We start from the raw sequence: 13799 nt of genomic DNA, 5'->3' as shown, positions 1-13799 counted from the left end.
TTTTTCTATCACATCCATTGTTAAACAAAAAAATTACAGTAAATACAGAAAAGTTATTGGGTTCCATGGCAGGAGACCTGGACGACATATATAAAAGGGTTTAACAAATCTGAGATTATTCATATTGCTCAAATCTGCCTTAAAATTTTGGGGTCCGTCTTCCGTGTTATTCTAACCCCTAGATTAAGAAAAATAAAAGTATAGCTGACGAGTTTGAGTTGGTCGAACACAAAAAGACTACGATACGTTGCCTTTTTCAGGTTACATTTTATTACAGGGTGCAGAGTAAGGGAAAAATTATAAAGAGAAACGTTTGCTCATTAGCTATCAACGATTCGTAATAATTTTCTCTGATTTTTAAGTGCCAAGTTATATAAATGATAAGAGTGATTTTGCAGCAATATCAAAGCTGATCAGCTGGAAATTACCACTGTGTGTCCAAAAACAAAGAAATTAATAACTATTCATGATGAAGATGTGAAGTTAACCAAAAACAGAATTTGTTTTACCGCCACTCCGCCAGTTAGGCTGGTTGTCTGTCTTTCCCACGATCTTCCTGTATGTATGTCTTATTACACCTCAAGATAATAATAAACCTAGAATATATAAGTATGTGTCCAGTCTATTCGAGGAATTGTGTAGAAAGTAGGAGCTTAGTAATGGGTCATTTTCCATTATTATTCTGTACCAAACCATATAACCGTGGAAATTCTCCGTGGATTCAGGGAGAAAGTTGGGTCACCGGGTCCGTTTTTACAACTTATGTCTTCCAGGGATCCCAGTTTGGCCGAGGGAACCTCGTGAGAGTCTACCTGCAAAAGCCTGGAAGAGCTGGGGAGGGGGTTTGGATACCTGTTTTCGCGAATGTCCACACTTTCTGGGCTTCCTGTGGCATTTTTTTGGTTAGCATCATTTCTGGAAGCAAACGCTCATTTCTAGACATTTTCCTTTGTGGAATCTTACCTTATAATTCATCGGGTGAATAAATAATAAAGAATTTCCATTTTTTATGATTACACATGCCAACAGAAAAATATCGTATTGTTTCTAAGAAATAATTTAGTATCTAAGGGTCCATTCTTAGCCAAATTTAGATATATTAAAAAATCAGCTTTTTATGAGCGTTCATATTTACATATTCTGTATTGGATATACAAGGATTTTTTTAGATTTATGGTTTAATTCAAATGTTTTGTAGTTAAGGGAACAAGATTATTGTTATACACCAAAAAGTATTATTTTTTTCCTTATGTATTATTCAGTATTTTAAGTAATTATCCTGTGCTCTAGGTTTATATAAACAAAAATAAAATTATCTAAGTGAGTCTGAGGAATAATGTAATTTTTCGATTACTCTATACTAAAAAACAAACAATAACTGAATTGTCAGTTTTTTAGAATCTAAATACAAAGCGTTTTTTGTTTTCTAATACTACCAATCACCCGTTTATTTCGTTCGGAGAATTCCTAGGATGCCTTGAGATCCTGTCAGATACGGTGTCAAAGGGCGTTTCTCTAGAATAAGGCCCAAAGGGACAATTGTTCGCGTTCATTCAACCGGGCCTTCCGGGGAATTGTTTGCTTCCGAGGACACGGTCATTGGATATCTTATTCAAAGAGTCCCGTGATTCGGAAGACTGAATGCATTATTTATTGTTATAAAAGAATGATATACATTGCTCTACAACATAAGGGGATGAGATGCTGAGAGTGGAGAACTTGATATACTCGTACCCAGAGAAGCTCAGCTAGGGTATAATAAAGAATGAAATTTCTTTTCAATAGATTTATAACAAACTTCTTTTCCTGGAGTCAGTATATCGTCACTACTATCAAGGAATATAATACAACAGAATTCACCATATCATAGATCCCCTTAAAATTATTTTGAGTAATATCCAGCATTGTGAAATGACAATGAGCTGGTATTTTTTATGGTTTTTGTCTGTTATCATCCATCTGAATTCAAGTTCAAGTTTTTTGAACATCAATGGTGGCGTGACATAAGAGGAAAATATTGAGGGAACTGGAAAGATTAATAGGGAAAGTAATGGAAACTATAAAACCCAAGTTGATAAGGAGGGAGTAAATATAATGAAAAAAGGAGGAAGAAAGAGTTTAATGTTACAGAATAAAGAAACAAAGAACTTGGGAAGGAAAGACTAATTGTTTGGTGATATAAAAGGGAATTAGTTGATGGAGATATAATAGAGAGAAATGGTGATTGTAGAGTAGGACTGGAATAAGATACAGAAAGGTGGTTTGAGGCATCGTAAAAAAAGGACAGACAGTAACAAAATATAGAGGATCGTGAGACATTAAAAGAATGGACTGGCATGAAGGTTGGTGGGGGTTGATTTGCGATAAGAAATACGTAGATTAAAACATGGAGTAAAGTAAAAGTTAGCCGAATGGGTAGGTTAGGAAGAAATAAGTATTGTCGGCATGGATGAAAGATTCTGCAAAACGCAATAAAATTGATTGCATGCCTCTACGAAAATTAATTATCACTATAATTTTCCATGTCACTGACGCCATCTTTTATATGATACGTATAAAAAAACATAAAATTATAAGGATAAAGTAAACAGAGAATTAAAAACATAACAGTAGAATAAACAGCCGCTGTTACAGGCAAAGGAAGAGACGTGAGAAAGGTGCGATTAACAAAGGATAAAGCAGAAATTATTTACGAAATTAATGATTGCCAAAGAGAAGGAGAAACTACCTGTGATACAATAAGAGATAAAGAATAAAAGAAGGGGTTAGATAAAACTCCGACAGAGGTACAGGATGAACCGTGTAAGAAAACTGAGCGATCAGAGAGAATCGGTATATGACAGGGAGAGATGAATTCTGGTTATACTGAAGAACCATAATGAGCGCAGATACATGCAAAAGAGCTAATAACAGAAGAATACTGCGAATTAGTCACAAGAGAGAGAGAGAAGAGAGAGAGAGAGAGAGAGAGAGAGAGAGAGAGAGAGAGTGCGCACCGATATAAGAGTATAATGTTATGATTCTGAAATAAATGTACAAACAAGAAATGAGGGAAAGTAATGATAATTACTGGGAAGGGTTAGCAATAATGAGACAAGAAACGGGAAGACAATAAAGAGGAGTAGGTGAAGGGAGCAAGAAAGAGTAGAGTAAAATATAAAGTAAAAAGGACGAGGAATAGATGAGAAGAAATGATTGTGGAAAGAAAGGTAAACATGAGAGAGGAGGAACAAGGTAAAATAACATGAAAAGAGCAAGAGGCAATCACTAGAACAGGGATAAAGGAGATGAGAGTATTGCAGCAATTAAAACGACCTAAAAGGTAAAATAATATGAAAGGAACATGAGCACTTCGAGTACAGAAATCAGAAAAAAATTAGAAAAGAGGAAACATAGGATAAGCAAAGCTGAGGAAGAAGCAAATAGAAAAACGCTATTGAAAGTATGACAAGGACAGAACAAAGAAAACACGATAAATATACAGAAGAGAGAGAGAGAGAGAGAGAGAGAGAGAGAGAGAGAGAGAGAGAGCAACATGTTGTGAAATCAGAGAGAAAGAAGACATGGGTTTCATGGTGGTTAGGAAGATGAATATTACAGAGCAAAAGGGGAAAACACATGAAAAAGGAAAGGAAGTCGAAAGATCGATGAGACAGGATTATGACTGTGTAAGAGTAAAAGGAAGAAACGAGAGATACATTTATGAATCTTGTTGATTGTAACATAACAGGTAAGATCAATTTTTCTCAACGCAGAACAATAAAATGAAAGAAAAATTAATGCTGGAAATTTCTGGCTGTTAAGCTTGTAAAAATTTTGAATACCAATCTCAAATAGCAGATACATATAGGCTATTAGAATGTTGTAATAAGAATGGCGTTTTGGCTTTTTTTTTCGGGGTCACGCCCAATAAGCCATAAGTATTGTTATTTTGTGGTTCTTGACTGAGACCTGATTAGAAGGTAATCATTTTTGCGACAATTTCTAGATTTCTCGAGAACGACATTGGAAAAACTCAACCAAATTACGGCGGTAAGTGGTCACCGTTCAGGATATTAAAGTTGCACATCAACATTATACTTGTTACTTTTATATTAGGATTTGGAATTTCGGCCGCCTGTTCATGCATGAGCAAACGTCAAATTTTACCATGGTTATATACCGCTGATTGATACAAGCTGATGGTGCAGTATTTATCTCAGCATATACACTGCGCGAAACTAAGATTTCATGCGCTAATAAGTCGCAATTTTAGGAACGTCTTGGAATATTCTACAAAATTTTCGGTAACAGGGCTTTCTTCAGTCTCTTCTGAGCATTTCCTGCTGTGATTCTCTGCCAAAGAATAAATCTTTTATTTACCGCCAGCAATATGCTACATTTTCTTTTTTCTTACGAGGCGGTAATAAACAGTTACTCTGCAACGTTTCGATTTTCTACGAATCCAAGTTTTTGTAAAGAAATAATTGACATTCTTACAAACATAAGGCAGAGTATCTATTTTTATTTAATTAAAAAGTAGTTTTGTTTAAAATCTTGAATTCATTTCTTTAGTTTAGTTTTTTGTCTTTTGAATGATTTTATTAGATTACATTAATTTTGATTTTTATTAGAGCATTTTTTTTTCAAAATTTGAAAACTGAGTTTTATACAGTGCTTATTAGCAATGCAAACTGAGGTTATTGTTTGCCTTGTCTTTTATTTTTACTGAGAGCATGACAAGCTTTCAAGAAAAAGGCGTTGGCTTGCTTGGAGTGTTTACTAAGCTTTTCATGATTTGATTGATGTTGTGAGACATATCCGAAAGGTAACCATTAGCAAATATATATTAAAAATTACGTTCCAGAATTGTGCGTGTCTTACCCATATGCAGTGGTTCTTGCCTATTTGAACAAAACTCAACAACTGTCATATGCGGAAATACTTTCCATCCTGTGATATGCTAAACGCTATTTGCAAGGTGTCAATTTGTGCTACTTTTTTTTTAATCTTAACCAGTACATTTTTCAGTATGATTCAGTGAGAATTTTGAGGGTCACCCTGCTTTAGGAGTAGACAATAAAAAAAAACGTACGGTATATTTCAAAGAAATATTTAAAACATGGAAATCAAAAATTAAGAGTAATGTATGTAGAAACTTTGTAATGCATGAAAAATGAATTACAGCATTTTTTATGCTGTCTTGACATTATCAAGAACACTGGACAGCTAAATATTTATCACATATGGGAGCACGATACTAGCATAAACGCATACATTTCCTAAGTCAGGAAATATAGGTGATGTATGCAAGAATAGATGGTTCTTTTGATGAGTAAATTCAGTTGCATTTTGAAATAAATTATTCCAAAACCAAATACGAGAATGGTAGTTACCAATAAATGAACAAAAAGAAAATTTCGAGATGGCTATTTAAAACTAACTAACAATACAAAATTAATTTGTTGCATCTAGCAATTCTCTCAGCCTTGTAAGGCTGTGATGCTTGAGATGATGGAGTGTCTGATAGACGTGGTGTACTAAAAGCTCAGATGCTGAGTTTGTTCAAGAGAAGTTAATATTTTGTGTCCATTACACACAGCTAGTCCACAAGAGAGAGAGAGAGAGAGAGAGAGAGAGAGAGAGAGAGAGAGAGAGAGAGAGAGAGAGAGAATGTTTAAATGCTGATAAAAATAACATCTTGTGATACCATTCTTTTCTGACAGAGAGACGTGGTTATTGTAAATTACTTCTATAAATCACTTTTACCAGAACAATCAGAATGGGGTTGCTTTTATTTCAGGAATCTGGCGAGCTCAAGGTTGACGTTATTTCATCCCCTGTAAGACCTGTGATGCACATGAAAGTAGTGAAGGTGGTGTGATCACAAGCAGGCCCGGACATAATGCCCTGCTCCCTGCTTGTTAGTCTTTGTTTGATATCCGCTAAGCAGCCATCCTTAGACACGTCCATTGATCTGTCTCGTGTGTCATTTATAAGTCCTCTCTAGCCTGAGCATCATCGACAACACTTATTGTCATTAGTGTCCCATTCTTTCATTATATATATGATGTACTCACTGTGAATACCCTAAGACAAATAGTTTATTTTGTTGACAGAATACTTCTGTTAATTGAAATTACTTATTTATCAGGTGCTTAAACTGTGGTTCTTATATCCATGAGCATCCATCATGAGTTACAGATGGAGTTTTGTTATCACTCTGCAACAACAACCTTAAAATTTATATTTGTCATAATGTTCCCCTAAACCGTTCGTGATCGGGCAAACACTATATTGAATGTAACCCACGCAATGATAAAAAGGATTAGTAATTGATAAAGAGATTTCATGAAGAGTTCAGCATGATGTTATGGAAATACAAATGTCATGCTCAAAGGGTATTCATTAGCCACTTTAAATGGTTTACTCACCACACAGGAAGACAATAAGACGTTCAGTTGCACTTAAATTCTAATAGATTGGGAAGACAACATAATGCACAGCTAAGTCTTTCACGACTACGAAAATGAACTATTTGGCTTTTGTTAATTATCAAATCTGTAAAGACTGGATATGCATTTAGCTGTCATATGATATATGACTTTATGCTACTTGACCTCTAAATGAAACCTTTTATTCATAGTTCTACAGTACCCTGAAACTCTTCCCGGACATCACAATTTTTGTCAATGAAGAGATGTACACTCGAGAAGCATTGTTAAACAACTACTTGTACTTAACCTATATCTGACTTCAGTAAGTTAAGTATACCTTATTTTAACCAGACCACTGAGCTGATTAACAGCTCTTCTAGGGCTGGCCCGAAGGATTAGATTTATTTTACGTGGCTAAGAACCAATTGGTTACCTAGCAACGGGACCTACAGCTTATTATGGAATCCGAACCACATTATAGCGAGAAATGAATTTCCATCACCAGAAATAAATTCCTCTTATTCTTCATTGGCCGGTCGGAGATTCGAACTCGCGGCCAGCAGAGTGCTAGCTGAGAACGGAACCCACTCTCCCAACGAGGAACTCTGACCTCAGTAAGAGGTGACCATGAAACTGCAAATAACATCTGTCGGAGAAAATGCTCAATGCCGAGGCAACTTGTAGGCTATTTAGCCTACTTGTGATTCCATCCAGTAATCGAATTTACTTATTTATTTATTTATTCATTTATTTATTGACAACCAAGGAAGCGTAGTAAAAGCAGTTCAAAGAGCTTACCAGAAAATAGATATCTGGAAAAAGTGAGCGCGACCTTAGAAGTGGAGGGACAGGCAAAAGGCACACTTCACGCACAGAAAGTTCCTCGTTGGGAGAGCGGGTTCCGTTCTCAGCTAGCACTCTGCTGGCCGCGAGTTCGAATCTCCGACCGACCAATGAAGAATAAGAGGAATTTATTTCTATGGTGATAGAAATTCATTTCTCGCTATAATGTGGTTCGGATTCCACAATAAGCTGTAGGTCCCGTTGCTAGGTAACCAATTAGCTCTTAGCCACGTAAAATAAATCTAATTTTTCGGGCCAGCCCTAGGAGAGCTGTTCATCATCTCAGTGGTCTGGTTAAACTAAGGTATACTTAACATAACACAGAAATATTTTAAACCTAGCTAACTAAACCATCCATAAAAATCTTCAGTTGGGAATCTCGAATAAAAACCGTAATATTCCACACAGTATAGATATGGGGAATAGATGGTGAAAATACTGATGCTATCCAAGTTTTTTAGTTTTCAGTCCCATCGACCAGTGCCAGACTATGCAATATTGAAGACAACCTGCTGATGATGGTATCATTAGCTTATTATCAAATGACATAACAAAAATACTAGCTCATGACGGGTTTTCTTTCCTTCCTCTCCCATGAAAATATGTAAAACTGGAAGAGGAAGAGAATTTTCATTCGTTGATAGACCGCATGACAAATTACTTTATTCAGTTGGGTTGAAGGTACATCTAATTTAAAAGTACAGTTATAAAATTGCAGTCTAGCATTTCGAAAAATTTTTCTTTACTAAATGCAAACTGTTAATAAGAAATTTGAATTAACTAACAACCTTAAACTCCATAGAGCCTCTAGCAGTGTAAGGTGCTATTATTTAGTTCAGGTTATTTAAATTATCTTTTTACAGTGAAGCAAAGAAATTAATAAAACTGACTTAGTATAAGATTTTCATTTTTCTAGATGGTAAAGTGTTGAAGGAATTCCAAAATACAAAAAAAAAAAAATATAGAATAACACATATGCCATTTCAGAGGGAAGAGTGACTCAAGATAAAAACGACAAACATTTTGAAAGATTTCAGCATTTTCAGAGGAAACCTAACAAGATATACATTAAAGTCTGGCAAGACGGCATAAACAGATATAAGGAAAAAGTTCCCGATGACTGAGAAGTTTCAAGGAAAAAATCCAAATAATATTTCCTTTCGTTCGAAACCCATTCGTCAGCTAATGCACCGACGAAAATAAACAGTTCTGATGTTTGCATTTTATTCAGGCTCAGCGTAGCGGAGGTAATGGGTGTATTCAGGAGGGCCAGAGGGTTTCCATCTTCGGCTCCATCCACCTGAGGGAGTGGGATTTAAATTCTGTCGAAGGGATGACTTTGAATTAACTTGTATTTGCGTGTTTGCACCTGCTATTAAATTGATGCATTATTCTGAATGGAGCTGACGGTTGTAGATGTCTTGCAAACATGTTTCTGCTTCCATTACTGTACGCTTTGCTTTGAGAAATAGAAATGCGGAGGAAATGTCAACAGGCAATAAAGACACGAATATAAAAGAAACTGCCAAATTTCCAATGTAAAATTTCCGTAACGTTACACGTCCAGTGTTTACAATTCCGTCTTGCATGAGAATGAAGTTCTATAGTATTGACTTACGTCGAACAAAAAATACTTGACAGTCAGCAGAAACTCTAAGATAAACAAAGTCGTGCTCTTACGCGGAATTATCACTCGTTCCTGCTAAATCAGATCTCAGTATATTTAAAATGATATTCTTGACACACTCTTGATTTGAAATTTGTATGATCAATTTTAGGAGTCGACACAATAAAGACCTTAATTAGGAAATATTTCCTTTATTTAGAGCAATGGTTTCAGCATTTTGATTATTGTTTATAAACCATCAAGTAGAGGGGAGAAAACTTTATCTTAAGCTCGCTCTGTACATCAGCCATATTAGTGGATTGTGCTTTCCATAAATGGGTTTTCTATCTTATATAATTCATCACTTATTGCCAATATAAATATATGTTCAATATTTGGTCTCTAAGTATCATCTTGACCTTGAACTATTTCTTAACTTCGATACAGAATTATCAATTCAAAACATGAAATTTTATTTCGAATGGTTCAAAAGTTTCAAAAGTTATAATCAAGTTTATCTCATATTTGACCTTTGCCCTGAAAGCGGTACTTTGACCTTACAATAACTCTGTTCGTAGGCATTGTTTGGGGATTATGACCACCATCGTTGAAATTTTTATCTAATAAGGATCAAAGGTCATAAACATGATTAAATTCCTAAAAGATCTTTGACCTTCAGATTCATTACTGGGTTATGTATACAGAAATATGAAGTCTCTATCTTGTGTTATTCAAAAGTTACGCCAAAGATTAAATTCAAGTTCCGCCTCTAACACCCTAACCTTGACCTCACGTTATTCTGTATATCAACTTCAACAGTTAATTATGCAGGTCAGATAGGTGTCTATCTTGTAAAGCTCAAAAGTTATGGCAAAACCTAACTCCGACTTGACCGCTGACCTTTCATTATGACCTTGAACTTAACTTTGACTTCACTATGAAAGGTTGCATAGATCTCTCATGAAAAGTTGAACAAGTTTTCCAATATACCATTTGATATTTGCAGTGGTTTCATGTAAATATCACAAATACACACACACACACACACACATATATATATATATATATATATATATATATATATATATATATATATATATATATATATATATATATATATATATATATATATATATATATATATATATATATATATATATATATATATATATATATATATATATATATATATATATATATATATATATATATATATATATATATATATATATATATATATATATATATATATATATATATATACATATATATATATATATATATATATATATATGTATATATATATATATATATATATATATATATATATATATATATATATATATATATATATATATATATATATATATATATATATATATATATATATATATATATATATATATATATATATATATATATATATATATATATATATATATATATATATATATATATATATATATATATATATATATATATATATATATATATATATATATATATATATATATATACATTTTTATTATTGCCGGTATGTTTGCTTTTGTTTGAATGCTTGCTCGTTGTTATTCTGTGAATTTTTTTGCCCTTCTATATAAAATATAATGTAGACTATAATTGCTGGACCAACAATATAACGAACTTCATGGATGCTAGACTGAACATTTTTCAGTTTCCAGGAGCGGTCAATTTAGTGAGCTAACGAACGGTCCCGTTATTCCAGGTTAAAAAATATATACATTTTCCATTTTTCATGGAATTTCCTAACATTGAGTCGCAAGCTTATGAAGCTGCCCTTTTCCTTGGTAAATATGAACTCTGTATCAACTGACGAAGCGATTAATGAGGGCAGTAAAATGGTACTGTAAAGCATATTATGCTAAAGCAAAATAAGAAACAAAACATACTCATTGCTTTAAAGGAGTTTCTTTACACAACTTTCCACTCCGTTTGAAGTGAGCTGGTCTTACAGACTCAGTAATGAACCTAAGTCTTAACTTTATCGTCTATGTCTGTAATCGCCGAAGCTACCAGCAATTAATCATTTAAAGGTAATTAGAGTCACAAGTCAGACAGCACTTGATGTACTGTTCATGAATAAGATGGTGAATCTGACCGTGTGTCTATCTGCTTCTTTCTCTATGAATAGAATGGGAGCTTTTATCTCTCTCTCTCTCTCTCTCTCTCTCTCTCTCTCTCTCTCTCTCTCTCTCTCTCTCTCTCTCAGGAAGAAAGAAAACTTACAAAGCCAGTCACAGGATTAAAGAGGTTAATTATAGAGACAAGCCCTGTCACCTGCTCCCAGATTTCTCCTGCTGTTACATGGCTTCCTAACCACCTGGCATAGATTTACCAATCTGAGAGAGAGAGAGAGAGAGAGAGAGAGAGAGAGAGAGAGAGAGAGAGAGAGAGAGAGAGAGAGAGAGAAGTTCCAAGCAATTTCGGCTAGAAAACGAGATTTTATCCCAATCATGAAAGCATTAACAATACACCTTTCACTTCTAGCCGTGTTAGCTAAAGATGGAAATGATTACTATGTATGATGAAGAAGTATGTATGACACCAAAAGTAGTATGTTTTTAACAGAAAACTGGAAAAACTTTGAGCAATATGATATCGCCACTTCGAACTGTTCACTTGCAACTTGCAACACTTCTGGTTTTAATTAGGGAATCCTTTCCAGATCACAGAGAAGTTTAGGTGGCCTGATACCGCGTGGGCGAGAGGACGGATGTCAGTATATTTTTCGTCAGTTTCGCCCAGATAAAACAAGAAAAAGAAGATGGAAGAATTTAGGTTGGGGTTTAGCCCACAGAAAGCGTTACATAGGCAAAGAGAACGAAGGAGCCATTAAACCGTGTAGTTAGAGGATTACTGATTCCCACTGAGTTAATATAGGTAAAAGTGGCAGGACAGTTATTGCAGGGATGCATGATCAGGCAAATTACCTTCGATCTAATCCTGTTAAGGAGAGATACTAATCTACGTGAAATATTCTGAATAAGATACAGACAAAAACAACAGAAAGTTTGAATAACAAGGATGACCCCGTACGGGGGTAGCGCCGTCAGAACACCCCATACGGTGCACTGTAGGCGTTACTTAAGGTTCTTTACAGCGTGCCTTCGGCCCTAGCTGCAACCCCTCTCGTTTCTTTTACTGTACCTCCTTTCATATTTTTTCTCTTTCTTCCATCTTATTTTCCACTCTCTCCTAACAACTGATTCATGGTGCAACTACGAGGTTTTCCTCCTGTTACACCTTTCAAACCTTTTACTGTCAATTTCCGTTTCACCGCTGAATGACCTCATAGGTCCCAGTGCTTGGCCTTTGGCCTAAATTCTGTATTCAATCACTCAATCAATCAATAATAAGGGTGAAGAACCTACAACATCCAGTATATTTAAATACCTCATCTTTAGCAGATAATGCATAATGGAACCTGAACACCCTCGTTGTGGGTGGAATTATGAAGTTTGATCTCATTTTCATGAATACGAAATTATCAATAACAGAGAAAATTCCCAACATAGTCCATTCTACAATCACACCCCACTGTGGCAGATTTATCCAAGTTTTTAAGTAGAAAAATACATACTTTGTAGGTTTAAAGTAATAAAATAGACAATCTTATATTCTTTTCCAATGGATGGTAAGATGAAATTACAAGAGATTTGAAAACAGCAAACGATTTACAGTTGTTTACGTGAGCTGGAGGATCAGGAAGAGCTGCTGAACCCCAGTGCATACTGAATAATCCAACCAGTAGCTACATAATAGTAAATTCATAAACTACTTGACGTGCATATTCCCTCTGGAATGGTTACAGGAAAGAAAGGGCAGTGGTGTTCTTTTTTAATTATCAAATTTTACTAAGTTTACAAGATTGCAATTCTAGTGTACTGAGAAGATCAGGGTTGACAAATAAATAAGGATCAGTTTGAGATTATCTGCTCATGACACGTACCATAACCCTTAAAAGAAGACATTTGAGTGCTGGAATCATCGGCAAAAAATGATTAGACAAAAAGATAAACTTAAAGGGCATTTATGGTAGGGAATAAGAAGATTACATGAATAATAAGACGTGAAAACCACCACTAAATGGGGAAGAGAGCAAGGTTTGTTTGATTAAGGATAGACAAGAAGTGGTTTGATAACAAGTGCAATTTAGTTTACGGAGAGAATTAAAGCTATATCTTAGGAACTTAGCAAAAGAAACGATATACAAGACTTTTTTAAAGCTTTTGGTAAATTGCGTAAATCCCAAGAGAAAAAAAGAACAAACAAGAATAATTCTACTAAAAAAAAGACAAGTTGGAGTCTAGTGAGAGTTGTACAAATTGGAGGTATCCAAAAGTAAAAGCAATGGGCCAGTGGTCACCATTATTTAGGATAATGTCAGCCACTGCATGATTCATTATTTTTTAAAAATATACAAATCCTACAGAAATTTATATCAAATAATGAACTGTTGAGAATAAGAAATTCTAATGTAACCTTGACACGAGAGTAGCGAGAGGCAAATTTATTTGGATGGAAGAAAGGAAGAGAAATTGGCCTAGTCAGAGTTCAACTGAGATTTTGTAATGAAGGACCAAACATTTTGTTCCGTTAGAGACAAAACCAAAATATCAGGTCTCCCATGACATAAGAGACCTTTCTTTTTAAATAGGTAAGGTAAACAATTTCTAACAGATACAGTATATTATCAGAAAAGCAATTAATTGTGGAAGATGAGGCTAGGAAGGAAAGATATGAACTTACTAGACCGGAGTGTTGAAAAAAAAGTTATTCCTTAGTTTAACCAGACCACTGAGCTGATTAACAGCTCTCCTCGGCATATATATATATATATATATATATATATATATATATATATATATATATATATATATATATATATATATATATATATATATATATATATA

This window comes from Macrobrachium rosenbergii, chromosome 41 (genome assembly GCF_040412425.1).
Source record: "Macrobrachium rosenbergii isolate ZJJX-2024 chromosome 41, ASM4041242v1, whole genome shotgun sequence".
NCBI classification, from domain to species: Eukaryota; Metazoa; Arthropoda; class Malacostraca; order Decapoda; family Palaemonidae; genus Macrobrachium; species Macrobrachium rosenbergii.
Note: the sequence above shows the minus strand (reverse complement) of the source record.